At 42.4% G+C, this 14654-nt stretch overlaps 1 protein-coding gene across 3 annotated transcripts in view; it reads left to right on the top strand.

Annotated features, from left to right (window-relative positions):
- Window positions 1-590: 590 nt before the first annotated feature.
- The window catches only part of JAKMIP1 (janus kinase and microtubule interacting protein 1), a 163086-nt gene continuing 149022 nt past the window's right edge, over window positions 591-14654 (top strand). The window contains exons 1-2 of one of the 3 annotated variants that reach the window (XR_012835403.1): window positions 648-813; window positions 1716-1861. The gene's annotated coding sequence lies outside the window, so the exon portion shown is untranslated. Of the gene's footprint in view, window positions 814-1715; window positions 1862-14654 lie in introns of all 3 variants that reach the window. The other 2 variants (XR_012835404.1, XR_012835405.1) reach the window with 2 other exon arrangements.

Genomic DNA, 14654 nt, shown 5'->3' with positions numbered 1-14654 from the left:
AATCCGGATCAACACAAAAATACTTGCAAACAGCATTTTAGTAAAGGCACGTTCAAAGCCAATATATGCAGCACCGAAGTGGCAGTCTGGTTTGAAACCTGCAAGCAAAGCCTGGGCCCGGGAGCCTCAAGCAGCTATTCTGTTCCGTTCTAACAAAATAATGAGGTTTTAAATGGTATTAGGGTTTCCAGCCGTCTGGCACGGATAGCGAGCGCTAGCAGTTGAGTTAATCTGACAACTCCATGTGTAATGCTTGTGTGCTAGGGTAGGGTGTAACATCAGAAATTAAATTGATAAATCCTTCTCAGCACTCTGTTCCTGATGGGCACGGGTCCCCATCTATGGCAAGCCGAGTAAGGGGGCTATTGCACACACCCCACTCGAGCCGGCGTGACTTCTGCGCACACCGCTTCACCCAGCGCCGGGGGAAGTTTCCCGGAGCAGGAGCGGGGCCCCGGGGACCCCGCCGAGGCCGAGAGCGCCGCGCCCCACGCCGCGCCACGACCTGCCCTCCCCGCCCCGCTCCAGCGCCCGTCGCCCTCCGCCGCGGCGGCGGCGGCAGCAGCGGGACCCCCCCCCCCCCCCCGCTCGGGGCGGGGCTGCGGGGAGCGGCTCGGGGCCGCCGCCTCCCGAGGGCGGGCCGCCGGTGACAGCTGGGGAGGGAGCCCGGCGCCGGTAGCGAGGTGCGGCTGCCGGGCGGTGCGTCGCCGCCTGCTTCGCCGCTCCGTCCGCATCGCGCCAGCAGGTCCCTGCGGGGAAGAAGCGGGGCGAGGGCTTGGCGGGGCCCTGCCGCCGTTACCGGCCGCGGCGTGGGTGAGTAGCGGCGGCGGCAGGCACGAGTGGGTGATGCGGTGGCGGCGCGGAGGACGGGGTGGGGGAGGGAGGTTGGGGGGGTGGGGGGGTGGGTGGATGGATGGATGGATGGGTGGATGGATGGATGGATGGGTGGATGGATGGATGGGTGGATGGATGGATGGGTGGATGGATGGATGAGTGGATGGATGGATGGATGGGTGGATGGATGGATGGGGGATGTTGCCGCCGCTCTCGGAGACTTTGATCGTGCGAGGTGCCAGAGGAGAAAAAGTGCAGCCCGGGGCGGTGTGAGGCCGTGCCCGTCTCCGCTCCCCCCTCCGTGCCGGTGACCCGACGGGCGAGGAAGCCCCGGGAAGGGCGGCCGGTCCTTGGCGGGGCTGGGCGCTGCCTGTCCCCGGGCGGGGCGAGGCGGCTCCTGCCCGCCGAGGGAGCAGCTCGGCCGGGCTCCCCGCCTGCCCCGGCCCTCCCGCAACTCCCCCGCAGACATCAGCGAGCCGGGGCGCGGCCGCGATGGGGAAGGGAGAGCCCCGGCCCCGCGGCTGCGGGGGGGTGCGAGTCCTCCGAGGGGCGCGGGGCTGCCCGCGCTCCCCCATCCCTCCATCCCTGCCGGCCTCCCCGCGGCCGGTCCTGCAGCCGCCGGTACCTGCGGGAGGGTGCGGTAACGGTGCGGGGCATCCCGCCCCCCCGGCCCGCGCTCCGCCGCCCTCCGCTCCTCCCGGCCTTTACCTGGGGCTCAGGCAGGCGTCCCCGAGCGTCGGCGGGGCAGGCCGCGGGGGGTTTAGACCTGCTCTTGCCAGCCGAGCCCTGCTGGCATGGGTTTTCTAAGAGCAGATCCGAGGCCTGCCCTTGGAGGGCTTGCAGGATGAGGCCTTTATTTTTTTTTTTTTTTTTTTTTGCAGGGTGCTGGCTGGCTGATATTTACATAATATCTCTGCTAAGGAGTGACCTCTTCCCTAATTGGAGGCTTCCTTTCCATTTTCTATGGCAACACTACAGAACAGATCACTCTGGAGGGTTGGATGAGAGAGGAGTATCTGCACACAGTGTAATTTTTGTTTATTGGTTGCCCGTTAAGACTGGTTTGTCCTAGTGAATGGGTGAGATTTTGAGAAAAGTTCTTTACCAGCTCAGCCCTTAAAGCAGCCGTTAGGTCTGGAAGTCACTGCAGATTTGTGGGATCTCGAGAGAGAGGATGGAGTGGATATAGGTTTAACAAGCAAGAATTGCTTTTGTTAGGTATTTACAGATTATCAGTCATACATTACTGATGACTTCCATGCACCACAGTGTCTAATCAAACAATACTGAAGAATGATGTTAATTTAAACAGATGGTATTTATTTTTATTATTTATTTTAAAAATTCATAGAATTATTACAAGGAAATCTTAGAAAAATTTGTAAGGAGGAGGAAAATGAGTCCCACTTCAAGATTCCTTTTGCTCCCCAAGATCCTTGACCTATGCTTAGGATACACAGTAATATCTTTTCTTACATGATTTGTCTCACTGACGGTAAGCATGATGTGCGTATGTGTTTATGCAGGAATGGGATTCTGTAATGCTTATTAGGGTCTGCTGTGTTTCATCTCCATGAGGTGCCAGTGTCTGTTTCAGGTTTTACATGGCTAGGGGTGCATATGCTTTGTGTTGGTTTTCCAAAGCGTGCTGAAAATAAATGTTTTCTGATCGTAAGACACACTAATTCATGGTGCATTTAGGCAGGAAGGTTTTTATGAAGACTTTTAAATTCAGCTTAATTATATTTTGAGATGATGCTTTTGTTCTGCATTAAAAATATGCATGCCTTACTATTAATAATGCTAAAATTAGTTAGTGATTGTAATACAGGAGCTGTGATACTCTGTAGGACTTAGAACATTTGTTTTCAATCTCTGCTCTGTTTATTTTCCACGGTCCATTGGGATGATTTTGTTTCTTGCACCTGAGGTAGCGTGGGGTCTTTTTGGGTTTGGGGTTTTTGGTTTTGGATGGGTGCAGGTAGCGAGGATGTTAATATATGAAGTGAATAGTTACGCTGGAGTTTTAAACAGAAGGGCCAAGAATCTTGGATCTTCTAGAAGAGGTGATCCTCCTTTTGGGTGCAGAGACCACTGTTTGGAGAGGTGCTCTACAAGGAGGCCACCCCTAGGACTCCTTCACTGAGGCACTGAGGCTTAGGTCTGCTACGGACTGAGATACTACTACTGTAAGAGGCCATCGGTATAGCGGTTTGCCCAGCATTTTTAAGTTCTCCTGCATACAGATAAAGGCTTTTTTTTTTCTTTCTTTTTTTTTTCTTTTTGGAAATGCTCTGAGAAACACTCACTCTCCACTTAAATGTATGTTCCTTTAGTGTCTTAGATTGTTGTTATGGGAACACAAGACTTGGAAATATGCTCAAAAGAGGCCATGGGTTGAACCTGAGGTAAAAATTAAGCTTGAATTGGAAGAGATATGCTCTGTTAAAATGTTAATCTCAGTACACAGTGGTAGAATAAAGGCTCCTTGTCATGATTTTTCTCTTAGAGGTCCATCTCATTCAAGCCCACTTTTTGTTTTCCATAGTTCCTATCTGTGTCCCCAGCACCATTTTTATTACAGTTTATCCCAGCTCTGCTGTCAGTTTCTGCTTTTAAATATTATTTGTCAGCATTTAAATGTTTACAGGTGTTTACAGGTATTTTCATGTATAGATATTTTTTTCTGTTGAATGTTTTGATTACATTATGATAGAAAATAGGGAATGTAGGAGTAGCAAGGATATTCAGGAAATAAATGGGCCTGGGCCACATTTCTGGACAGTGTAAGGCCAGCTGGAGCTAGCATAAATACATGTCAGGGAACAGAAAATAATGAAGAATGTGAGATTGGATTGCTTCTTTGTATAGAAGCAAGGTTGGTTGCATGCTTTCTCCCTCTAAGAGGATATATGGACATGTACCACTGATCGCTGCATCTCAATTTATCTATTCATTTATTAATTTTGAACTAAGGTTGCTCTGCCATCAAGGAAATAAATCATTAAATCCTTCCTCATTTTCTTGTCTGTAATCCTGACTTTTTTCTTCCTCTCAACTTCCATTAACTCTGTTCCGCTTCATTTTGAAGGGACAATATGCAGCCTTAATTGCAGCTTTGTGTACTGATATGCACAAACACATTCCATCTCTTTTGTTTTTCATTAAAAAAAGTTCCATATTTAGAACAGTTGCTGATTTATGGTACTTATTCCAACGTTACTCTGCATTATTCAGGAAAATCAGTTTCATAGTCATTGTTGCATAGTTATTCACATGTTACAATAAAACATCATGAGTTCATGATCTAAAAAAGTGCTTTTTTCCATCTTGGGAAGGCTTCCCTCTGTACGCAAATGTTGTAATTTATTTCTGTTGAACTTTTGCTAAGATTTTTTAACATATATAACTTTATCAGCCCTAACTTCAGTAATAGGGAAAATATCTGTAGCAGTTCAATAAAAATAGTATAGATTCATTCTCAGTGGGGCAAAATGGAACTCCATTAGTAGTTTAAACTCATTTTTAACTCATTCTTTTTCAGTGATACTTCCATCCTTTGCACATTATTATAAATCATAGAACTTTTTTTTAGCACATGGAATGCTTTTGTAGGCCTGCCTTTGAGATCATTAAAACTAAGTTGGTTACTTCCTTACTTGCAATATTCCATCTCTTCGTTCATCTAATAAGAATAGCAGCTTAGAGAAACTTCTATGGGCTGCGATAGGTGAGGTTTTCCCCTTTTCCTCGCAGCACAAGGCCAGGCTCATAGATCTGGCATTTCATTTCACAGCTACCTTTGAATTTGACGCATTCTGTGTTTACCATATAGGCTCTCAAACACATGCATAAATGCAAAGGAAGAGCCGAGTGTATTTGGGAAGCTCCCACCTGCAGCTGTTAGTTTAAGTTAGACAGGAGTGGAAAAGGTGCTTGATGTAATGAGGAATGCAGGGTGAAAGGTTGTTTTTCCTGTTACTTTATTTTTGTTGGGTTTTTTTAGGCACAAGAACTTGTAGTCACTATGTATCTTGTTAACAGTTCACAATGGGAAATTATATGCCAATAAAGAGGAAGATATAGAGGGGCAATTTCTAATTTATCTTTCTATCCTCTAGTTTTGAGAGGTGTGCCTAATATGCATTATATAAAAACATATAAGCGTACACACACACACACACACGTGGTTTTTTAGTGCTGTCCTAGTACCATGGCGAATAACTTGATTGACAGAAACCGGTTCTAGAGGTGAAAGTCTGAAAGTTAAGCAAAAATCACTTAAATGGTGAGATGTTCAGAAATAGCAAATAGACTTTTTTATATTTGTTATGTCCTCCTCAAAAAGCACCATCCACATTGGTTTTGCTTTACTTTGGTTTTGCTTTACTTTGGTTTTGCTTTTAGTGGAAGATGGTTGAAGAGCATCTTTGTTTTGTTTTGATGATGACAAGAGAACTTTGATGTAAATATTACTTGTTTGGTTTCTTGCAGATATTTTTTTAAAAACTGCTTATTTAGTCTGTGAGCTGGCACTCTGTTAATCAGTGTAAAATTAAGAGGGGAGCTATTTATATTATCAGCTCAATGTGTATTTGTTCATGTGTTTCTTACTTGTTCCCTACTAAATGTTGGATGTAGCCACAATTGAAGGAGGATCAGGATGTCTCTTGTGACTCTTTGAGGTTATTTTTCTGCTGTTTTCTTCTGATTTCAGTCTACCTTCACAGTATTTTGCCTGTTCTCTAGGACTCTACCTTGAAAATATGGAAAATGGAAGCTGTTTCAGAAAGTGTATTTTTCATATTTCTTAGTGCCATTTTGACTTAACTTTCATGCTCTCGGATAACTGACAGTTGTCCTCCATTTCAGTTGTGTTTGTTTGACAAGACATTAATATTGAACGTTTTTAGTTGCGCTGATGATAGCTGTTACCTTTCCATTCAGAACGGAAGTGTCATTAGTGTCACCCGGCTGTATTTTCCAGTTTCGCTTTTGATTTAGCACTGATGCTCAGCATGCGCTGCAGACGAAATGCATGGCTTCCTGAGTGTAACCTCAATAAGTGGTGTCCCTTTAGCTAAGCTAAACATGGTTGTCCACCTTCATTATGGGCATTGTCTGCATATCTGGTTGCTTTGACTTCGCTATGCAGGTGAGGAGGTGATTTTTTTTCCCCTGTAGGCACTCAAGTTTAATCCTAACATTGTCTGTTTATTTTAAGATGAAGTGAGCCAAGTGGCATGTTGATGTAATTGAAATTGAAGTATTTTTTTGTTGTTGTTGTTATTATTATTATTATTATTTGTATGGTGAGAATAAGTGAGCCACTGCAATCTTCCTTGGGTTCTTCCAAAATTACCTTTTTTCTCTTTAAATGATCTGAATGAGGAATATCTTCTTTATCTAAAGTAGGCCTATTTTAATAAGACTTTCCAAAATGTCAGTGATTATGAGGCTGAGATTTCATCTTCTTTTTCTGTTTTCTATCTAGAGCAGTATCCAGCATCTGGTAACTGTTTATTTACTGCACCATAATGCTTCTATTTATGTGAAGGTGTCAAATATTTTGCCTTCGTCTCACTGGCTTACATTTGAACTGCCAAACAAAGGTGCAAGCCTTGTTTTCTTGTGAACTTTTCTCTGAACAAGCTTGTTCTCCGCTTTTATAAATACTTGTGGCAACGTGATGCACTTGTATCCTGAGTCTAATCAGGACACGTTTCTGGGGTGGAGGTTTTACGTTAGGAGACAGTGATTCCCATTCTGTTTGAGTGTCTAAGCTGCAAGTACTTCTATCATGTTGGAGTAACTCCTTCATGTAGTTCTTTCTGCACTATCTGGATGTAAACACACTGTGGTCCCTGTCAGGATGAAGAGACTGTGTTGTGATGTCTTACTTCTCTAAATGGCTTAGAAATGAGAGATGAAACCCCAAGAACACAGCTTTTTCCCTATCAAGGTGTAAAGCACCACTTTCACAATGTTTTTACTTTACTTTGATCTACTTTGAGTCGTATCTTGGCATTTCCCATAGAGCAGCTCGTGTCTTAATTTTTCATTGCTAAACTTGTTAGGTATAGACTGTATTATAATTATACTCTTGCTAATTTAGTGTAGCAGACCTTTATATCTTAAAGAAGATTTCAGTAATTTTTCCTCTCATTTCCTTTCCTGGACTCCCTGTTTCTTAAACCAAAAAGAATGATCTGCAAGTGCATTTTATCCCAGCTTCTTATGTAGACATTCTTTCTTAAAATGAGTAAAGCTGAAAGATCAGACTGAAAACCTATCTGTCCTATGACAAAATAAAATATTTCAGCTGACCAATAAGGATGATGGACTTAATTCTGACCAAGGCAGACTTCAGGTTCTCTGTGCAGCATAATCCTTCTAGAAGATAATCATCCTATTAGCTTTTGCATGAAGCTTTGGCCACTACCACGTAGGATGGGGAGGGAGGATGGGATGCTGAGCCCCAACACTTAGTGGCTGTTCTGGTAATTCTGAGTCTTTTAGTAAAATGGCAAACTCTTACTAAAAACTTTAATTACATTTGCTGTAGCCTGGCTTCCTACGGAAATGAAGCTTAAATGTTTCTACTGTCTCTTAGTCCCCTATGACTAATTTTTGCATTTGTTGGCTGATTTCAAACTGCATTTGTAAGAAGGGTTGAAGTCTCGAAGATAAATCTCCTGCTCCAGAACTCAAGATGTATATACTTGACTGGGAAGGTTAGATGAGCCTTTTTGTGTTTTTAAACCAGTTTCAGTGTTGGGCAGCATTAACTTAGATTCTCTGCAATGAGTTACCTTGAAAAGTGAATATTTTTTGGCTTTTTCTTTTATTCCTGACATTTCATTATATCCCATTATTAGTGCTTTCTGGTTTGGTTGTTTTGGCTTTTTGTTTGTTTGTTTGTTTGTAACGGATTGCCATCATATGTTACAATTTCTCAGGATTTTTTAGATTCTACATTCTACCAGCCAGGAAGTCGGGGCTATTACTACCTCTTGCAGTAAAAACCAGCACTTCCCTGCAGTCAGCTAATTGTACCAACCTGCCGTTATGTTAATAACAAATATTGTGCATATATGTTGTTTTTTGCAGATTTTCCTTTTCACTATTGTCCACTGTGTAAGAAAGCCTGAAATACTTTGTTTTTTCTTCTACTTTTTCACATCTTTTCACTTTGGCCTTTCCTAGATGACTTCTAGCGTAGAAGATAGATGGCTAGTTCTGCACCACAGTGGGGAACCATGACCACAGACTGGTTAGATGCATCTGAGCTAGGTTTAGTCTATCTATTTAGCTAGCTATTAGGAATATAGCTATTGGGTAACAAAGCAGTGGTTTCTAAGAGTAAAAACAGTAAACGCAGAGAATTTTTGTGTGCTTTCACAAATGTTCACCCAAAAAATATGTCAAGGATTAACATACAGATAAATGTTTGTGGAGATAGTACATCTGACAAACTGGATGAAACAGAAGATTCCTGCATACTAGCACTATGACATAATTTCATAATAATGCCAGATTATGCTTTACAAGGGGATGTATTGGAGATGTGTCTGATTTAAACAGTGTTTAAGCTCTAATCAGAGTACGTAGTGTACTTAATGTATATATTGTCCAGGAAGAGAGAGAGACTAATCCTTCAAAGAGCACAAAACCAGCATAGGATTCTAATTATTTGCTGTTTCCTCACACAAAGCAGAGGAATATCTGAAAATTTTAGAGGTGTCTCCATATCACTGTAGATAATAAATACTGTGCGTTTCTTACAGATTTAGATCTGTAAATCCAAAATCCTGGTGGATGTCATTAGAACAGAGCCTTATATATCATGAGTGTCAAGAACAATAGTTCTCATCTGCAGAAAAAGCAAAATACACCACAGATTTGCTCTTGTGCATCTGATGCAAAAATGCATTACTGGTTCAGCTGCCACAATCAACTGTAACTGGCATGTGGAGTAAGGGAGCTGGAAAAAATCCATGGTCCTGCACTGGAATGCAGTAATTGCCAGCTCCTTTCTGGGAGGTGGGACCAAATGCGTGAATCTATCACAGCGTGAAGCTTAGATCTGCAGAATAACTATCCTGCTCTAGTTATTTCACATTTCAGATACCCTGGAATAACCTCTCTGTTTCTCAAGGAAATTATTTTTATTGGTATATAAATATATTGGGAGAGGGAAAAATTAAAAATGGATGATGTATTCTGAACTGTCTGTAAGAGAATAACTATTTCCATGGCCAGTTTTCTTGTGAAAACAAGTCTGTATGGAAGGTAGGTAAGTGAATAATTGTGAGAAAGATGCAGAAGGAGATGAGCGAGTTAAAAGAATATGCTACAGAGAAAATAAGAAAGAGTGGGTGTCTATGTAGGCAGCTTCGTTGATGGCAAAATGCTCCATGTTCTTATTTTGCTGGGTGCTTTTTCGTGATGGAGGATGGATGTTCTGCACAGTTTAAGCCATGTCATTTTGTTTTCTGCTACAACATTTTTTTTCACATGTGGAAGGAATCATTAAGGCTTAGATCTATTATTTAGTAATGAAACTACAATGGGAAACTGTTATTTTTGAGAGTTCTTGAATGACACAAACCATTTTTTTCTTTTTCCTGTTTTATATTGCCTGAGATATACCCCACCCCACAGGTGATATAAATGGTGTCACGGGTTCTTTCTTGCAAGGGTTATAGTTTTTTAAATAGAAAAATAAGAACCTCTTGGTACTGACTGGTTTGATTCTGATCTCAGCTAAAGTCTGTGTAACATGGATTCGTCATCCGTACATCCATCAACTTTTTTGTGTGTGTTCTGGACTTACACTGGATGTAAATAACAACTAGTCTAGGCAGAGGCTAGCAGTAGTAGTTACACTTACTGCAACTGTGACCAACAGCCTTACCTCTCTGCATGGGAAGAGCTGCTACAGTTTTGAGGGTTTGAATACATATATATCATTCTTTAATCTGCAGTAAAGTCTAAAAATCTGATTTGTCTTCCAGCTTTTAGCTTGGCCCATGCCACAAGTGTTTCTGACTGATGAAACCTGCCCTGAAAAGTGGGACTGTTAGTGAGTGCTTGTATATGTTCTTAAGATTTTAGTAGACAAATGTGACTTTGGGGCCACAATCCAAAACTTCAGTGATTGAAGAGGTGCACAGATCTTCCTCTTGCTTTAAAACTAAACCCAGTACATTAGTGAGTTAGAACGTGAATAAATCCTATCAGGTTGTATTGCAGTTCCGAGACTCATTAAACCTGCCTGTGAACATCCATGTCACAAAGCTTCATATGATCCAAACCTGCGTCACTAGGGCTTTGTTGATTGTGCTTAGTTTTGTTGTCAGTTCAAGGTGAATTCAAGAGCTGAGCCCTTCTCATTTGAAGTGCCCTAGAACTTATTTCTGGGCATTTTGTCAGTAAGCTTCTGTGTTTCTGGGGAACAATGTTCTTAATCCACTAACGTGTTTGACTTCCAACTCCACGTACTCTCTGTTTGAGTCTGTTCTATTTGGTGGCAGACCTCAGGCCTGGATGAAGTTTTGCAGAAGGGGACTGTGTGTGAAGAAGGCACTGGAGGTGCACAAGCAATTCTGTGTTTGTTTCCAAACCTCAAAGGCGTCGATAGGTCATGGGGGGAACTTCGGTGTGCTGAACTGTCAGAATGCACTTACTGGCTATGTCATTTTGCCAGTATGGGTAATTGCTGCAGATTCTTGATAGAATAACATGTTGGGTGCAGGACAGGCAGTATATACTCACTGCATCGCAGTACCTAGTAGATTTTGGATGCCAAGAAATGGCTGTGCATTTGAAGCAGGGGAATAGTGTATACATGCAAGGTTTTCCTCATTCTTGCCAGTGAGATGGCTAAGGCCATAAAGAAGGCGGTTACCATTGCGCTGCGAGTCCTGGTTTATCAGTTCACTGCAGGTCTGTGAGACTCCAGTTCAGCATTGGAAAGCCAGTGTTGGGTGCAAGGCTGCAGTCAGTTGCAGAGCTGGTGCTCCTGGCTGCTGTACCAGTGCAGAAAGGACGTTTTGAGACTGGTCTTTCTGAATGACTCTATGAGTAACATGTATGCCGACAGCTTTCACGTTGCATGGAGCACATACGCAGGAAAGAATAACGCTGATATTTTTATAGGTCTCAGCTGACCACAGAATCTTCTCCAAGAGTATCAGTGTGAAAATCCTCAGATGTTGTGTGTTGGGTGCTGAGGTCTTATCTGTTTTTTGCAAATAGGATTTAACTTTCTCCAAATAACATATCAGATTGTCTTTCTTCATGTTTCGAGAACTTGTTAGTTTTTGCAGTGGCTTGTGAAACTGTGCTTGGCTCCAACATGCTTTGTGGAAACGCTGCATGTCGTGTGCATTTAGCTGGCTGAAGGTGCTGCGTACAAACACTATTGGTATGTGATTGTGACCATTGCTGTCCTCATTGTAACTTGCTATGCAAATAGCACATATACCACTCCAGGAGGAAAAAGAAATCTCACTTTTTTTCTTTGTACAAGCCGCTGTTGCAGAGATGATAAACATTTCATCTTAAAATAAATTTTGGGGAAGTGGGTGTCTACCTGATTGTGCTCTGAATCTGTTGAAGCAAACTGAAGGTCTCTGCTCCATACAGGCTTTAACCTGATATCAACTTAGAGACCTGTGATGTGCTGGACTTTGCTGTCTTGTGACTTTTCTGGGGTAGCACATAAAATTATATTACAGGCTGGTTAAACAAAATGTCAAGAGCAGAGAGATGGCTTGTAACCTATGTGTTGAAACTTCTGGACAAACCTTCAGACACTTTTAATAATTTCCCCTTTATGGGAAACAGTCAAGTAGTTCCTGATTTTTTCCCCTCTTTTTTTTTTTTTTTTTGGGTAAATATTTTCAGTATGCTCAGCCGAGATGGTATGGCTCAATGACAGCAAAACTGGTTCCCTTTGGAATATGGCCCTGCACACCCACTCACACTTCTCTAACTGCAGATCCCTTGGTTTGTTCCTGCTCTTCTCTCCTTGCCAGCAAGGTCTCTTCTAGTGCTACTTCTGTCTCCTTTGAATTAGAGCCAGTGGTACAAGACCAAATGCTCTCTAGCTTGACAGAGACTCATCCCATCCATTATGGAGTTTTTATCTCTTCAGAGATTTTTAAAGGATATCCCAGCATCATCTTGTGTGATGTATCAAAGCTTGTAGATCACATTCCAGCATTATATACTGTGATTCTCTGGTTAGCTAATATTCTGCATTGCAGTCTCTAGGGTTGTTTGACTCAGATGAGCAGGATGTTGGAGAAATGGTGCCAACCATGTGGCTGAAGACTTCAATGCTGTTTAATTCCACATAAACTAATAAATAGCTGAGGGCAAGAGGAATGCGGGAAATGAGTTACAGTAAATACTGGCTTATAGAGCTGTAGAGTGGCACTACAGACTCTCAGCCCCTGGTTCCATCATCTGGGCTTCAGATTGGGTAGTACCTATACAGATGTGAAAACAAAGCTTTAACCTATAACCATGGCAGGCTGAGTTTCAAAACCAGCTCTAGATCTGAGATTTCTTTTCTGCATGCTGTTAGTAGTATTCGTGCTAATAAGCAGCTTAGAACAAACTTGCAGTGTACTGAGAAATATTGGTCTCAATGGGACTGTCAGGTTAAAATAATGTTTTGTTTTTATCAATTTACAGTTTCAAGCAAATCAATTAAATATCAAAGCTTCATTACTTAAGCAGTTCAATTAAATTTTGCACTTCTTTGGTTTTGTAATGTTGGAATAGATGAGCAAATGCTGTGGCATTTGTGTTCAAAAACATGTAAACAGTTAATTTTTTTAATTGCAAGAAAAAAGAAGATAGCAGTTTTAATAACATTGGGTTGCATGAGGGCCTTAACCTGCAAGGTGTGGCCAGACTTGTATGTGATTTTGCCTTGGGTATGCCTGTGGTGAAGCTGTGCAATACATTTCAAAATTGATGCCTATATCAGTGCAGCTAACAAAGAGACAATCTGCAAGCTGGATCAGAATATGACTCTGCTTCTGTTCCTGAGTATATGTGTGGGGAATAATAGTCTTTGTACATAAATCTATTTCATTTTTAATGTCAGAGGAGTTTGATCTGCTGCTTCTGTGTTTGGAATGCTCACTGTGGAAGTATGGCAAGGAGACAAAACTATCATCCCGTTCCTGATAATGCAGAAAGCAGACTTCTCAAAACTAGTGGCTGTTTAGTTATCCTTCTGCTTATCCACATGGCAGGAAAAGAATAAATTCTTTTGTCATCCTTCTACGTGAGATACTGAGCCAGCAGGAAAGTGCTATATTCATAATGTTGATCTGTATGTAAGTTGGAGCTCAGCTTTGCATTTTCTAGCATGACTAAACTCATTCTGGTTTTGATCAGTAGAATTCATATTCAGATGTTTCATGTCTCCATACAATAATCTGCATATTATTTTATACTTAGTTGATACTCCTCCTCTTCTTCCTTCATAGCATGATTTCTTAGTTATTGAAATTTTCTTCCTTCTTTATTCATGAAGCACCTAAGCCTCTGTGTAACTTGAATTTCAGCATTTTCTGTTACCTGTTTCAGTCTACATTTCCTTTTTACATAATTGCTTCTTTTCTTCCATTGAGATTATCTGTCTCCGTAGGATGGAATATATATTTCAGTCTGCACAGATCGTCTATATGTGCATTTGTGTAATAAACTTTTATTAATATTCATAATATGTCATCATATTATGCAATTTTAATCTTAAATGTTAATGTCAGATTCAAATCTACCCATATAATGCCGAAGAAACATTTATATTTATTTATAATAAATTTTAATTCTGTTAAACATGGGATTTATCTTTCTGGATTGAAAATCAGCTTTCTACTTGAAGATCAGACACTGTCCTGCATGATGTCATAGAATCATAGAATGGTTTGGGTTGGAAAGGACCTCAAAGTTTATCTAATTCCAACCCCCCTGCCATGGGCAGGGACACCCTCCACTAGACCAGGTTGCCCATCCTTGTCTCTGTTGGAGAGACATGGATTTGACGGATGTACCACTTAGTGGATAAGGAATTGGCTGGATGATCACACTGAAAGAGTTGCAGTCAATGGCTCAATGTACAAGTAGAGACCAGTGACAAGTGGTGTTCCTCAGGGGTTGGTATTGGGACCGGCACTGTTTAACATCTTTGTTGGTGACATGGACAGTGGTATCCAGTGCACCCTCAGCAAGTTTGCTGATGACACCAAGCTGTGTGGTGTGGTCAACACGCTGCAGGGAAGGGATGCCATCCAGAGGGACCTTGACAGGCTTGAGAGGTGGGGTTGTGCGAACCACATGAAGTTCAACAAGGTCAAGTGCAAGGCCTTGCACATGGGTTGGGACAACCCCAACTACAGGCTGGGTGGAGAAAGGATTGAAAGCAGCCCTGAGGAAAAGGACTTGGGGGTGTTGGTTGATGAGAAGTTCAACATGACCCAGCAATGTGCACTTGCAGCCCAGAAAACCAACTATATCCTGGGCTGCATCAAAAGAGGCGTGACCAGCAGGTCAAGGGAGGTGATTCTGCCCCTCTACTCTGCTCTGGTGAGACCCCACCTGGAGTACTGCATCCAGCTCTGGGGTCCCCAGTACAAGACAGACATGGAGCTGTTGGAGTGAGTCCAGAGGAGGGCCATGAAGATGATCAGAGGGCTGGAGCACCTCTCCTATGAGGACAGGCTGAGAGAGTTGGGGTTGTTCAGCCCGGAGAAGAGAAGGCTCCAGGGAGACCTTATAGCAGCCTTCCAGTACCT

This window comes from Balearica regulorum, chromosome 4 (genome assembly GCF_011004875.1).
Source record: "Balearica regulorum gibbericeps isolate bBalReg1 chromosome 4, bBalReg1.pri, whole genome shotgun sequence".
Classification (NCBI taxonomy): Eukaryota; Metazoa; Chordata; class Aves; order Gruiformes; family Gruidae; genus Balearica; species Balearica regulorum.
The sequence above is the reverse complement of the archived record's forward strand: the minus strand, read 5'-3'. Positions and strand labels throughout refer to the sequence as shown.